Source organism: Mytilinidion resinicola (assembly GCF_010093595.1).
Source record: "Mytilinidion resinicola strain CBS 304.34 unplaced genomic scaffold BDZ99scaffold_21, whole genome shotgun sequence".
NCBI classification, from domain to species: domain Eukaryota; kingdom Fungi; phylum Ascomycota; class Dothideomycetes; order Mytilinidiales; family Mytilinidiaceae; genus Mytilinidion; species Mytilinidion resinicola.
Genome location: NW_022985457.1, coordinates 79,382 through 92,574, shown reverse-complemented (window position 1 = coordinate 92,574; position 13,193 = coordinate 79,382).

The following is a 13,193-nucleotide window of genomic DNA, read 5'->3' as shown; positions in this document are numbered from 1 at the left end:
GATACATCGTTACCGTAATATTAATAGCAGATTGCTATATACTATACTAGCCTTTTACCGCACTCTAGAAACACTATAACCTTATAGCTAAAGGGCTTAAATAGTAGTATTAAGTTATATTTTTAGATTTTAACAGGCAACCTATATAATATTATTACGCTACTATTTTAATATATTTACTGCTAAGGCGTTAAAAGAAAGGATTAGCTTAGCTAGTAGTATAGAGCTTCTTAGCATAATATTAAAATACCTAAATTTAGTAAAGTTTTTTAAAAGGTTACTAAGCAGGGCCTTAGGCTACTTACTAGCTAGATTAAAAAGGCAAAGAATAATAATTTCAACCCGGTATATAACGGAATATTTAGAGAAACGTATAGTATACCTTATTATTATAAAATATACTAAAAACTGCACGCTACTTTAATAGCTAAGTATAAAGTTATACTAGAAGATGTCTATTAATACTAGTAGTTTAAACGCCCTGTTCTAAATAAGGTAGACCTTTCTATAAATCCTCTTTTTTTTATTAAGGCCCTAGCAATTATATAGTATTATAAAAGCCGGCTAACAGGTTCTGCTATACCTTATTAAATAGCAGCAGCAGGCTATAGCTATAGCTATAGCCGTGTATCTATATCTATTAACTTAACTTAATATAATTAATTTTAATTTAAAATTAATACTTAATAAGATCTAGTAAGCGTAGCGTAGTAAGTATAATAGCGTAGTAGAGGACTAGGATTATATAAAGGAATATTACATCTCCGGTAAGTTTATAAAACTACTATTTATATATAATAAGGGTAGAGTATTATAGGCGGACAGGAACTAACTTAATTAATGCAGATTATAATATAGGCTAGCTAAATTACTATAGCAGGTGTTTCTATAGGCATGCTAGCGGTTAAAAAGGCTATTATAGTATTAAATAATCCTATATAGTTTATAGGTACAGCTCTAAATTACTCTACTAAATAAGCAGGTATTTTAATAGCTACTTAGAGCTTTATATCCTTAGTTTTTAATAGCTAACTAGCCCCTAAAAATGCCCCTGTATCTATACCTAAAAAGAAAGCTACTTATAGTAAAGAATATTTAGGTATAAAGCTATTATTACAACAATAATATATTAGATATAAACGCGAAATAAATAAGTATTAGATTTAATTAATAATAGCTACGTATAGCTATATAATAAATTAAGAGAATTAGTAAAAAGTAGAAGCAGGGGTAGAGGCAGGTCTATATATAGAACGGGCCGCGAGCTAGGGCTAGCAGGGCTAGGGGCAAGCTACGCCACGGCGTAGCGCGTGTAATAGGTAATACTGTTACAGCTATAGTATACAGGCCTAGTTAGCGTTTCTTTTAGTTAGTAATTAAACAGTAGCTATCTAGGCGCTTTCCGCTTCTAGACTAGCTATAATAGATAGAGTAAATAGACTTTTATTAGCCTAGATAATATATTTTTTCCGTTTTATATATATATACTTTCTATTTTACGTAGCCCTTTATAGCCTATATAAAGTTAAGTAAGTAAGTTTAATTAGTAGAATAATATTTATACGGGCCGGAGGTAAACCTAATATAGATATTAGGCCTTAAAAGGGGCTTAGCGCTAGCTAGTAGTAAGCGTATAAGTAGCTAGTAGTTAGGAATCGAGATCGGTTCTTAATTTACACTTTTTTATAGCGCTGTTAGTAAAGCCAGCTACCCGGCCTTATAATAGAAGGGGTAATACGTAGTAAAAAAAGGGGTAATACGTAGTATAGTAAGGTAGACTAGTGCTAGTATATAAATAGTATATAATAGGCGATTAGGCCCCTTTTTAATAGTAGCGGCTCGCTCCTTAATATTATTATCTATTATTATTATTATTAGGTTCTATTAGGCCGATTTAGCTCCTGCGGGCATATACTATAGTTTCTAAAGCACGTAGTAATATACTATAAATAATACTATAATAGTAGAGGTAATATATTTTTTAAGGCTAGAATAAAAATATATATATAGCTATATAAAGACTATAAGGGAAATAAGGCCGTTTTATAATAGTTCCTATACTAGATAAACCTCCTACCCTACCTTTCTATAGCTAGAAAAATAGCAATAGAAAAGCTAGCTATATAGCCAGCCGACTTATATAGCTATGCCCTAAGAATAGAACTATACGCACGCACGCATATTATATAGCTATAGGCACGCCCGCAACAGGGCAACTCCCCTAATTTCCTATTATCCTTTAATTTAATACCTCTGCTTTTAAGAAAAAGGGCACGCGCGTATAGTAAGGGCACGCGCGCCCTAACGCGGATTTTAGACCTTACTAACCTTCTAGACACTATATAACCCTAGAACCTAGGGCCTATAAATACCGGATTAATCCTAGAGAATATATTAAAATAGCTTACTCCGTGGTAATACTTATAGAGCTGCCACGCGTCCCCTATAGCCGCGTAGAAATAAAAAAAACGCAAGGCGTTATATACTATAGAAAATAAGGTTTTCACTCGACCGCTATAGAGCGAACGGTTTCCCCTTATAAATAAAACCTAGATAGTACTGCCGTATAAACCCTAACGGGGGCACGCAGGTAAAGGGTAATTAGGCACTTTTATACGGTGCAGGTATATATTAAGCCCTATATATTCTATTTATAAAAGCGTAATAATTAAGCTTTCTACTTTTATAAGCTTATAGTATTTAGTTGCCTAATTTTTATTCTATTTTATATTAAAGGCTGGTATAAAAGGGCCCTTTTATTTCTTTCTATAGGCCTTCTATTTATTCCTCTACTTTTCCTTATATACTTCCTATATTACTTCTTATTTTAAAAGTTTATATAAGTTATTTAACTACCTTTTATACCTCGGGGCTAGTACTATAGCCTTAACTGCAAGCCTTTTTAGTATATTACGCCGGCTTAGCTTATATTTAGGTGTTTTCCTAGGCTTATAGTATCTTTTAATAGTGTTTTTAATAGTGCAGTATATAGTTTTAATATACTTTCTAGCCTGGCCTATATATATACAGTCTGCGTATACTACTATAAGTTCCTTTAGCTTAAGCCTTAAAAGGGGTAAAAGGTCTTATATTTAAGTGTCTTAATATCTATTATTTTATACGCTCCTGTAATAGTATAAAGGTAGTAGTTCTAGGCCGTTTTAAGTTATTTAATTTTCGCTTTACTAATTTATTCCTTTATACCTAGCGTTAGAAACCAGGTAGTATACCTATATATAAAAACCGGCCTAATAACTGCTAAGTATATATGCTATGCTTTTTAGAAGCTTACGCCCTATATTAATACTATTAGCTGTATAAAGGCTTCTATTTATACTATAGCCTTTTCCTTTATAATATATATATACGGGCCCTATTTAAGTTTAGAGTCTACCTAGACTTTAAGTATATAAAGCTCTATAATTAGGCCCTTTATAAAGCCCCGGATATTTACTATAGCCTTTATATTTACTATATTTAAACGGCGCCTTATAAAGTATATAAGGTAATACTTATCCGGGGCGAATACTATACTATGCTTTTTTGCCCACTCTATATACTATATATGCGCACTTTTAATTGCCCTGCAGTTTTCTTCTATACTTCTACTAAATATAAGGATATTAGTGTTGTTTATAAACCTATAGGCTATTATATTGCCTTTTTATAGTACTAGCAGAAGCGTGCTTATAAAGAATAAGAAAAAAATTAGTAAAAGTAAGAATTCTTATAGTATACCTATATTAACCGGAATAGTTTTAGTAATATATCTTCTAATAGAAAGTTTTATAGTTTAGTTCTATAGAAATAATTCTATAAATTAGACTATCTATTCCGGTATATACTAGACCTATAGGTTATATATTATTCTTTTATAAAATACTTTATTAAAGGCCCCTAAAATATCTAGGCTAAAAAGGAAAGTAATAAAGTAAAAGTTACCCTTTTATATAGTTTATATTTATTCTATAAGAAGTTCTAATATATTCTATAAGCGAGCCGTCTACCTAAGCGAGCCGTCTACTTTATTATAAAAACCGGCCTTAAACGTTAATTGCTCTACAACGCTAATAGATATTAACTATATATAACTTATAGCCTAATCTGCAGCAACCTCTGTATTATTTTTGCACGTATAAATATTATGCCCTAGCTTGCTGCAGCATCTATAGCACCGCGCGCTCCCGCTAGAATCTACCCCGCTTTACTGCCTTTTACTTTAGGCGTCCTTATTAAGCCTTTAAGCAGCTATTTAAAAGCTTGCTTCTATTATTAGAGTTTCTTCTCTCTAGATCCGCTTCTTTTTGCGCGCCTTATACTTTATAGCGGCTTTATTTGCTTTTTAAAGGCTGGCAACTATATTACGCAGTAGTATAGCTTAATATATTATCGTTGCAGCACCTTTAGAAAGGCTGCTAAGCGTATTAAAAATTGCTATAGGCGAGCTATTTTAATACCTTTAAATATAATTATAAATTAAAGCTAATTAAGAGCCTAGCTTATAAGTATTGCTTAGTATTTTTAATTCCTATTAAGCTTTTACTATAGCAGAAGGCGACAGTATATAAAGCTAAATATTAAGCTTTAAAAGTACTACCTCTAGATTAAGCAGTATAAGGCTTGCGCCTTAAAAGCCTATATAAATATTACTTTTTATAATTAAGTTATAGAAGGCTGCTTTAAATACTAGTAAAAACTCTAGCTTTATAACGTAGTTAATATAGTAGCGTATTAAGTCCTTAATTTAGCGCCTATATACCTTTTTTAACGGCGCAAAGCAGCTAATATTAAGTGGCTGCAGCAGGTGTAATAAATACGCTGGCATATAGAGAGTAATAATATTATTCTTTTTATAAATCTTTTTAAATTTAAGCAAGCGGTGGCTTTTATAGCTATTAATAATTAGCAGCTAATATATACCTATAGTGCGATCCTTTATATACTTATTAAAATACTGCAGCTAGGTAATACTAAGCTTATTCGTTATCTAGCTATTATTACTTACTGCTATAACCTAGTCTAGTAGTATATTATTACCCTTATACTATATAGAAAGGTAGTACTTACCTAAAAAGATAATAAATAGCGGGATAGCCTATTTATAGGCATTAACTCCTTAGATTATTATTATCTATTTACGATTGCCTGGCTATATTAATTTTAGATAATTGTACTGCTTAGAGCCTATTATAACTATACTAGTTAAAATAACGCCTATTTAGAAGCCAGCTTTATTAAAGTTATATATATTTTTATCTAGAATATTATACTTTACTTTTATATTATATATAAGCTTAAACTAATCGCTAATTACCTTTAGATTCTTATATAAAGCTTTCTAATAATTATACTTTTAATTAAATTATGTTTTAAGCTTAGGTGTTTGCTTAATAAAGTTCTCTGGCTAGTTCTTGCCAACGTGGCCGCGCGCTTAGCGAGCAATTTATTAGCTATCTCTTATATAGTATACAGGTTGGGCGGAAATTCTTGCGAATCTAGGTCGAGTATATATTAAACAACAACTAATTCCTCTAGCTTAGAAAGCTTCTTCGAATTAGGCTTAGAATCGCGTCGTGGGGTTATTCCAGCGCGTTAATCTCGAAGTGTGCTTCTAGGTACGTTATATATTATAATAGCGCGCCGTTCGCTTTTAAATTGCTGCTAATTAATTGCTGCAATAGCTATGCATATTCGACCTTTATTTTGTATTAATTGCACGTTATATTATCGACGTATAGTAGTTAAAAGTTAACGCGTCGCGTTTTTATAATAAAGTAGACGGCTTGCTTAGGTAGACAGCTTGCTTATAGAATATATTATATTAGATAAAATATTATATTATTATATAACTAGTACTGTTTAAGGAAATAGAGCACTATATTATAGGTAAGAAAAACAAATTTATAGAAGTAGCTACTATAGTTCTAGACCCTTAGTATTTAATAGAATATAGGAAAAATAAGAACTAGTAAATATATTACTAGGACTTATATCTAGTATATTATAAAATAAAATATACGAACTATAGGCTATAAAAATAGCTAAAAAATAAGCAGGCGCTTAAGTAATAGAACGGCTAGAGCAGCTAAGAATAAGGTTCTATAGAGCAGCCACGGATAAAGAAATATAAACTGCAACTATTACTACTTTAGTAGGAAAAGCCTATATTATAGAAAAAAAAAGAAACCTAGTAATATAGCCTAACTTTATTCCTATTTAGAACTATAGATATATAATTCTATTAGTTAAAATTAGTAGGAACCTAGTAAAAGCACTGCTAGATAGTAGCACGCAGGGAAATTTTATATTCTATAACTTTATTAGGAGAAACTAGATCCCCTAGTAATAGAAAAATAGACTTTATAAACTATATATAGTAGATAGCACACCTGTATAATATAGTAATAGGTAGGTAACTACGGAAACTTAACTAGGTGTTATATAGATTATAGAATATAGAGAAACTATTAGTATAGATATAATAAACATAGTAAGATATAATATAATTTTAGGTATACTATAGCTAAAAAAGTATAACCTTTAAATTAATTAGAAATCTAGTAAAGTAAGGATCTAAATAGAAAGCAGACTAAAAAGCACCCTGCGCTAGAACTAGCCTAAGTAAAAACAAAATATTAATATAGATACCTTATAAGGTAAAAACGCCTAAAAAGAAAAAAAGGCAGTAAGCTAATAGTAGCCTAAACCTCTAAATAGCCGGCAGGTAGCTAAAGTAATAAAAGTACTAAACGTGCTAGAAAAATACAATAAATTTAAAGAAATCTTTATAGAAATGGTTTAGAATATACTACTAAAGCACTAATTTTAGGATTACTATATTCCCCTAGTACTAGGCGAATAACCGCAGTTTAGACTAATCTACTTACTAGCCTAGAGCGAACTAAAAGTACTAGAAGAATACTTAGAAAAGAACCTAAAGTAAGGATTTATTAGACTATTAGAATTACCTGCAGGTTACCCTATAATATTTATTCTAAAACTAAATAGTAAGCTACGCCTTTATATAGACTATAGATAACTAAATAAGATTATAATTAAAAACTGCTATCTATTACCTTTAATCTCTAAACTTAAAAACTAACTTAAAAACTAACTATATAAGGCTAAGTACTTTACAAAAATAAACCTACGCGAAGGGTACTACTTAATTAGGATAAGAGAAGGAAAAGAGTAGAAAACAGCTTTTAGAACTTAATATAGACACTATAAGTATATAGTAATACTATTTAGGCTTACTAACGCGCTAGCAATATTCTAGGCGGTAGTTAACTTAGCGCTAAGGGGCTACCTAAATCGGTTTATAGTAGTATACTTTAATAATATCCTTATATACTTAGAAACGCTAAGCAAATATAAAATATATATATAAAAAGTACTTAAAAAACTTAAAAAATACAACCTTATAGTAAACCCGGACAAGTGCAAGTTCTATAGGTAGAAAGTCGGATTCCTAAAATACGTTATTAGTCCAGGACAGATTAAAATAGAAGAAGGTAAGGTGTCCTCTATTTAAAAATAGCTAGAGCCTATAAATTTAAAGGAACTATAGTTATTCCTAGGGTTAGCTAATTACTATAGGCAGTTTATTAAGGGTTACTTAAAAATTACAGAGCTATTTATAGAACTTACTAAAAAGGATATAAAGTATAGATAGATCTTAAAAGCGCAGAGCGCATTTAATAAGTTAAAGGCACGATTTGCCTTAAAACTAGTATTAGCAATTTTTAATCTATAGAAACTAGTTACTATTAAAAGTAATATATTAGACAAAGTATTAAGAGCAATACTTAACTAACTAGATAAATAAGGGAAGTTATATTCTATAGCGTTCTACTTATAAAAGCTAAGCCTAGCTAAGCTAAACTATAATATCTATAATAAGGAACTGCTAGCTATAGTAAAAGCATTTAGTTAATAAAAAGTTTATTTTAAAAAAGCAGTATATATAATACAGGTATATATAGACTATAAAAATCTAATATACTTTACTATAACTAAGGATTTAAACAGAAGATAAGTAAAATAGTTAGAAAAACGAGAAACCTTTAATTTTAGGATTATATACTAAAAGGAATCTAAAAACGCTTATATAAACGCATTTAGCTAAAGGCCGGACTATATAAAAGGAGCCGAAAAAGCCAGGCAATCTACACTTAGGAAGAGAAGTTTAGGAACCCTTAAATTTAACCACGCGTAAGCAGCAGCTGTTTATTAGTCCGAGGACAACAAGTGGTATAGATAAATTAAGGTAGTATAGAAATTAGATTAAGAAAGCCGAGATTTAGCAGGTTATAACTAGCAAAGTTTGCGCCTAGAACCTATAAACTAAGAATATAAAGAAATCTAGGATAGTATTATTACCTTATAGAATAAAATATTTATACCTAAGGCCTTATAAAAAGAGCTTATTAAGGAATTCTATAGTATACCGGCGTATAGGCACTAGGAAGTGGAAAAAACACAGGAAAGAATTATAAGAATATTTTACTTCCCTAAACTCCGGAAGCTAACGGAGAAAATTGTATATAAATATAAATATATAAAAAATAAGTTAGTATAATACGCACTATATAAACTAATAAAGAGTTCCTCTACACCGGAAAAAGTATAAAAATCTATTATATAGAACTTTATAGTTAAGCTACTATAGTCTATTAAACTTATAATAGGTATAAAGTATAATATAATATTAGTAGTTACGGACTAACTAACTAAATATACCTACTTTATCCCTTACTAAAAAGTATTAACAGCAGAAGATCTAGCCTATATATTTTTAAAGTACGTTATTAGCAACTATAGGCTACCCTAGGAGATAATTTTAGACTAAAATAAGCTTTTTATATTAAAATTCTAGTAAACCCTTACTATCACGGTATTGATCATGGCCTCCCTCTAAGCATTAATCCCCTAACACCTTGTTGCCGCATACGTGCGCACGCGTGCGCCACGCGCCTGCCACCTGATTCCTAATTCTGTTAGGGCCACGCGCTATATGCGAGCCCCTTTTCTCGTCCTGTATATAGCCTGGCTCCCGTCCCGAATTCAATTCGGCATCTTGACGTCCTGTAACCAACCACGGTAATAGCACGTAGTTATCCTTCTTTGAATCTGATACTTGTCTATCTCGCGTTTAAATGCCCGATATATCGTCACCGTGACACTTACTGCACAACTAGGAATAAAGTATAAGCTTTCTACGGCGTTTTACCTTTAAACGGACGGGTAAATAGAAAGGCTTAATTAAACTTTAGAATAGTACTTATAATACTATATTAACTATAGGCAGGATAATTAGGTATTACTGCTACTAATAGCCTAGTTCGCCTATAATAGCGTATTTACAGAAATAATAAAGGTATTACCCTTTTTTATAAACTATAGTTTTAATCTAGAAGCGTATTAAAAACCCTAACTTAATAGTATAAGGGCCTAAAAGGCACTACTATTAGTTGAAAATATTAAAAAGCTATAGAAACAGCTTTTAATAGATATCTAATTCCTAATACTAAGGTTAGTAAAATATTATAACTAATACTAGAGTATTATACTAACCTTTAAAAAAAGGAATAGAGTCTACCTACTCTATAAAAATATTAAAATAAAATAACTAAGCATAAAGTTAGACTATATTAAGATTAGACTATTTAAAATATAGAACGTTATTAGCCTAGTAAATTACAAGCTTAGGCTACCTAATAGAATAAAAATACACCCGGTCTTCTATATATTACTACTAGAACCTGTACTACTTAATACTAAGCTAGAAAATAATATTAAGGTTAATAATAATAATAAGTATAAGGTTAAGTAAATCCTGGATTCCTAATAGCATAGTTAGTAAAAAAAGTACCTAATTAAATAGAAAGAATAACGTATTCTATAAGCAAGCCGTCTACCTAAGTAAACTGTCTACTTTATTATAAAAACCGGCCTTAAACGTTAATTGCTCTATAACGCTAATAGATATTAACTATATATAACTTATAGCCTAATCTGCAGCAACCTCTATATTATTTTTACACGTATAAATATTATGCCTTAGCTCGCTGCAGCGTCTACAGTATCGCGCGCTCCTGCTAGAATCTGCCCTGCCTTACTGCCTTTTACTTTAGGCGTTTTTATTAAGCCTTTAAGCAGCTATTTAAGAGCCTGCTTCTATTATTAGAGTTCCTTTTCTCTAGATCTGCTTTTTTTTACGCGCCTTACGCTTTATAGCGGCTTTATTTACCTTTTAAAGGCTGGCAACTATATTATATAGTAGCGTAGCTTAATATATTATTATTACAGCACCTTTAGAAAGGCTGCTAAGCGTATTAAGAATTGCTATAGGCGAGCTATTTTAATGCCTTTAAATATAATTATAAATTAAAGCTAATTAAAAGCCTAGCTTAAGAGCGTTACTTAGTATTTTTAATTCCTATTAAGCCTTTACTATAACAGAAGGTAACAGTATATAAAGCTAAATATTAAGCTTTAAAAGTACTGCCTTTAGATTAAGCAGTATAAAGCCTGCGCCTTAAAAGCCTATATAAATATTACTTTTTATAATTAAGTTATAGAAGGCTGCTTTAAATACTAGTAAGAACTTTAGCTTTATAATATAGTTAATATAGTAGCGTATTAAGTCCTTAATTTAGCGCCCGTATACCTTTTTTAACGGCGCAAAGCAGCTAATATTAAGCGGCTGCAGCAGGTATAATAAATACGCTGGTATATAGAAAGTAATAATATTATTCTTTTTATAAATCTTTTTAAATTCGAGCGAGCAGTAGCTTTTATAGCTATTAATAATTAGCAGCTAATATATACCTATAGTGCGATCCTTTATATACTTATTAAAATACTATAGCCAGGTAATACTAAGCTTATTTATTATCCAGCTATTATTACTTACTACTATAACCTAGTCTAGTAGTATATTATTGCCCTTATACTATATAAAAAGGTAGTACTTACCTAAAAAGATAATAAATAGCGGGATAGCCTATTTATAGGTATTAACTCCTTAGATTATTATTATCTATTTATAATTGCCTAGCTGTATTAATTTTAGACAATTGCGCCGCTTAGAGCCTGTTATAACCACGCTAGTTAAAATAACGCCTATTTAGAAGCTAGCTTTATTAAAGTTATATATATTTTTATTTAGGATGCTATACTTTGCTTTTATATTACGTATAAGCTTAAACCAATCGCTAATTACCTTTAGATCCTCGCATAAAGCTTTCTAATAATTATACTTTTAATTGAATTGTGTTTTAAGCTTAGGTGTTCGCTTAATAAAGTTCTCTGGCCAGTTCTTACCAACGTGGCCGGCGGCGCGCTCGGCGAGCAATTTGTTGGCCATCTCTTGTACAGCATGCAGGTTGGGCGGAAATCCTCGCGAATCCAGGTCGAGTATATGTTGAACAACAACTGATTCCTCCAGCTTGGAAAGCTTCTTCGAATTAGGCTCAGAATCGCGTCGTGGGGTCGTTCCAGCGCGTCGATCTCGAAGTGTGCTTCTGGGTACGTTATATATTGTAATAGCGCGCCGTTCGCTTTTAAATTGCTGCTGATTAATTGCTGCGATAGCCATGCATATTCGACCTTTATTTTGTATTAATTGCACGTTGTATTGTCGACGTATAGTAGTTGGAAGTTAACGCGTCGCGTTTTTATAATAAAGTGGACGGCTCGCTTAGGTGGACGGCTTGCTTATAGAATATATTACCGCACTTTTAAAAATATATAGGAACCGGTTAAGGGTTTAGTAAACTATTAGGAACTCCTGCGGCAGTTTTACCGCTAGAATCCGGAATAGCCTAGAATAATAGCGATATTGCGCTAGTTAACTAGGAAAAATCTAGCAGATTAAAGAACCCTGCAGAACTAGACGCGCCGAAGGAAAACAAGGCTTCCCTCTTAACACGCTCTCGTTTTTTCTGCGCAGCCTTTTCCTAATCTTCCTTTTCTATTTCTTCTAAAGTGGAAAAACCCCTATAAAGTATATTAGAGCGACGCTGCTCTAGGAGCTTGCGCTGTTTACGCAACCGACGATATTTAGTATAGGCAGCCTTTTCCTTTTATTCTAATTAAGCTATAGCAGTATTTAGTTTACAGACTATAAAATATTAGCAAAAAGTAATAATAAAATAAGAATAACCTATAAGCAGCCTTATTAATACTAAAGATATTATATATACTACTAATCTTTATATATTTCCTATACTAAGTATTACCCTTTAATACTTTACAGGCCAGGCCTTTATTATAATAGTAAAAATAGGAAGGTATTTTAATTCCGAACTTTGCGGAATAATTAGATAAAAGGTTATATTATAAGAACTTACTAGATTTTAGAACCTTAGGTATAGTAAAAAAAGAAATAAAAAAGTATAATAACAGCCTAGTAAATAGGGTATTACTAGCTATTTATCTAAGACCCTACTATAAAGGCACTTTTAGGCCGAAAGCCTTAGAAAGGGGAGTAAGTATTATAACCTATAATATAAACCACCCGAGCGCAGCAGCACTTATAGAAATAAGTAAGCAGATAAAACTAATTATATAGAACTAGGTTATAGGACTAAAAGGGTTATATATAGAATATATTAGTATTCTAGATTTCCCTATAGACTGCTAGTAGATAGGAATAATATAAAAATAGGAATTATAGGATAAAAGGTTTATATAATAGATTAGAGAAATCTAAGCTAGAATTATAGTAATCTAGGGAATACTTAGGAATTAGGCTAATCTAAGAGCTATTCCAGGATTAGACTAATCTAGAACAGATTAGGCTAATCTATAGATTTCTTAGAATAGAGCTTTTATATATAAGAACGCTCCTTTATATAAATAGAAACCTTATATTTAACTTAAAACTTTAATACTACCTATTAAAAGTAATAACCCTGTCTTATATCCTAATTAATTATTGCTTTACCTTTTAAAAACTATTGCACCCTAATAATAACTTAACCTATACCCTGCCTTAGTATATAACACTTAGAAGGTATAGAAAAAACAACCTGTTATACTATAGTAGTAAAGGCCCTAATAGTAATATAAATTAGGCAAGCTATATAAATTAAATAGAACGCGAGAATTAGATAGAATATAATAAATAACTTCTATAAAATTAATATCTATATTAAAAACAACGCCTAGCAAGCGGCTAACGTAAT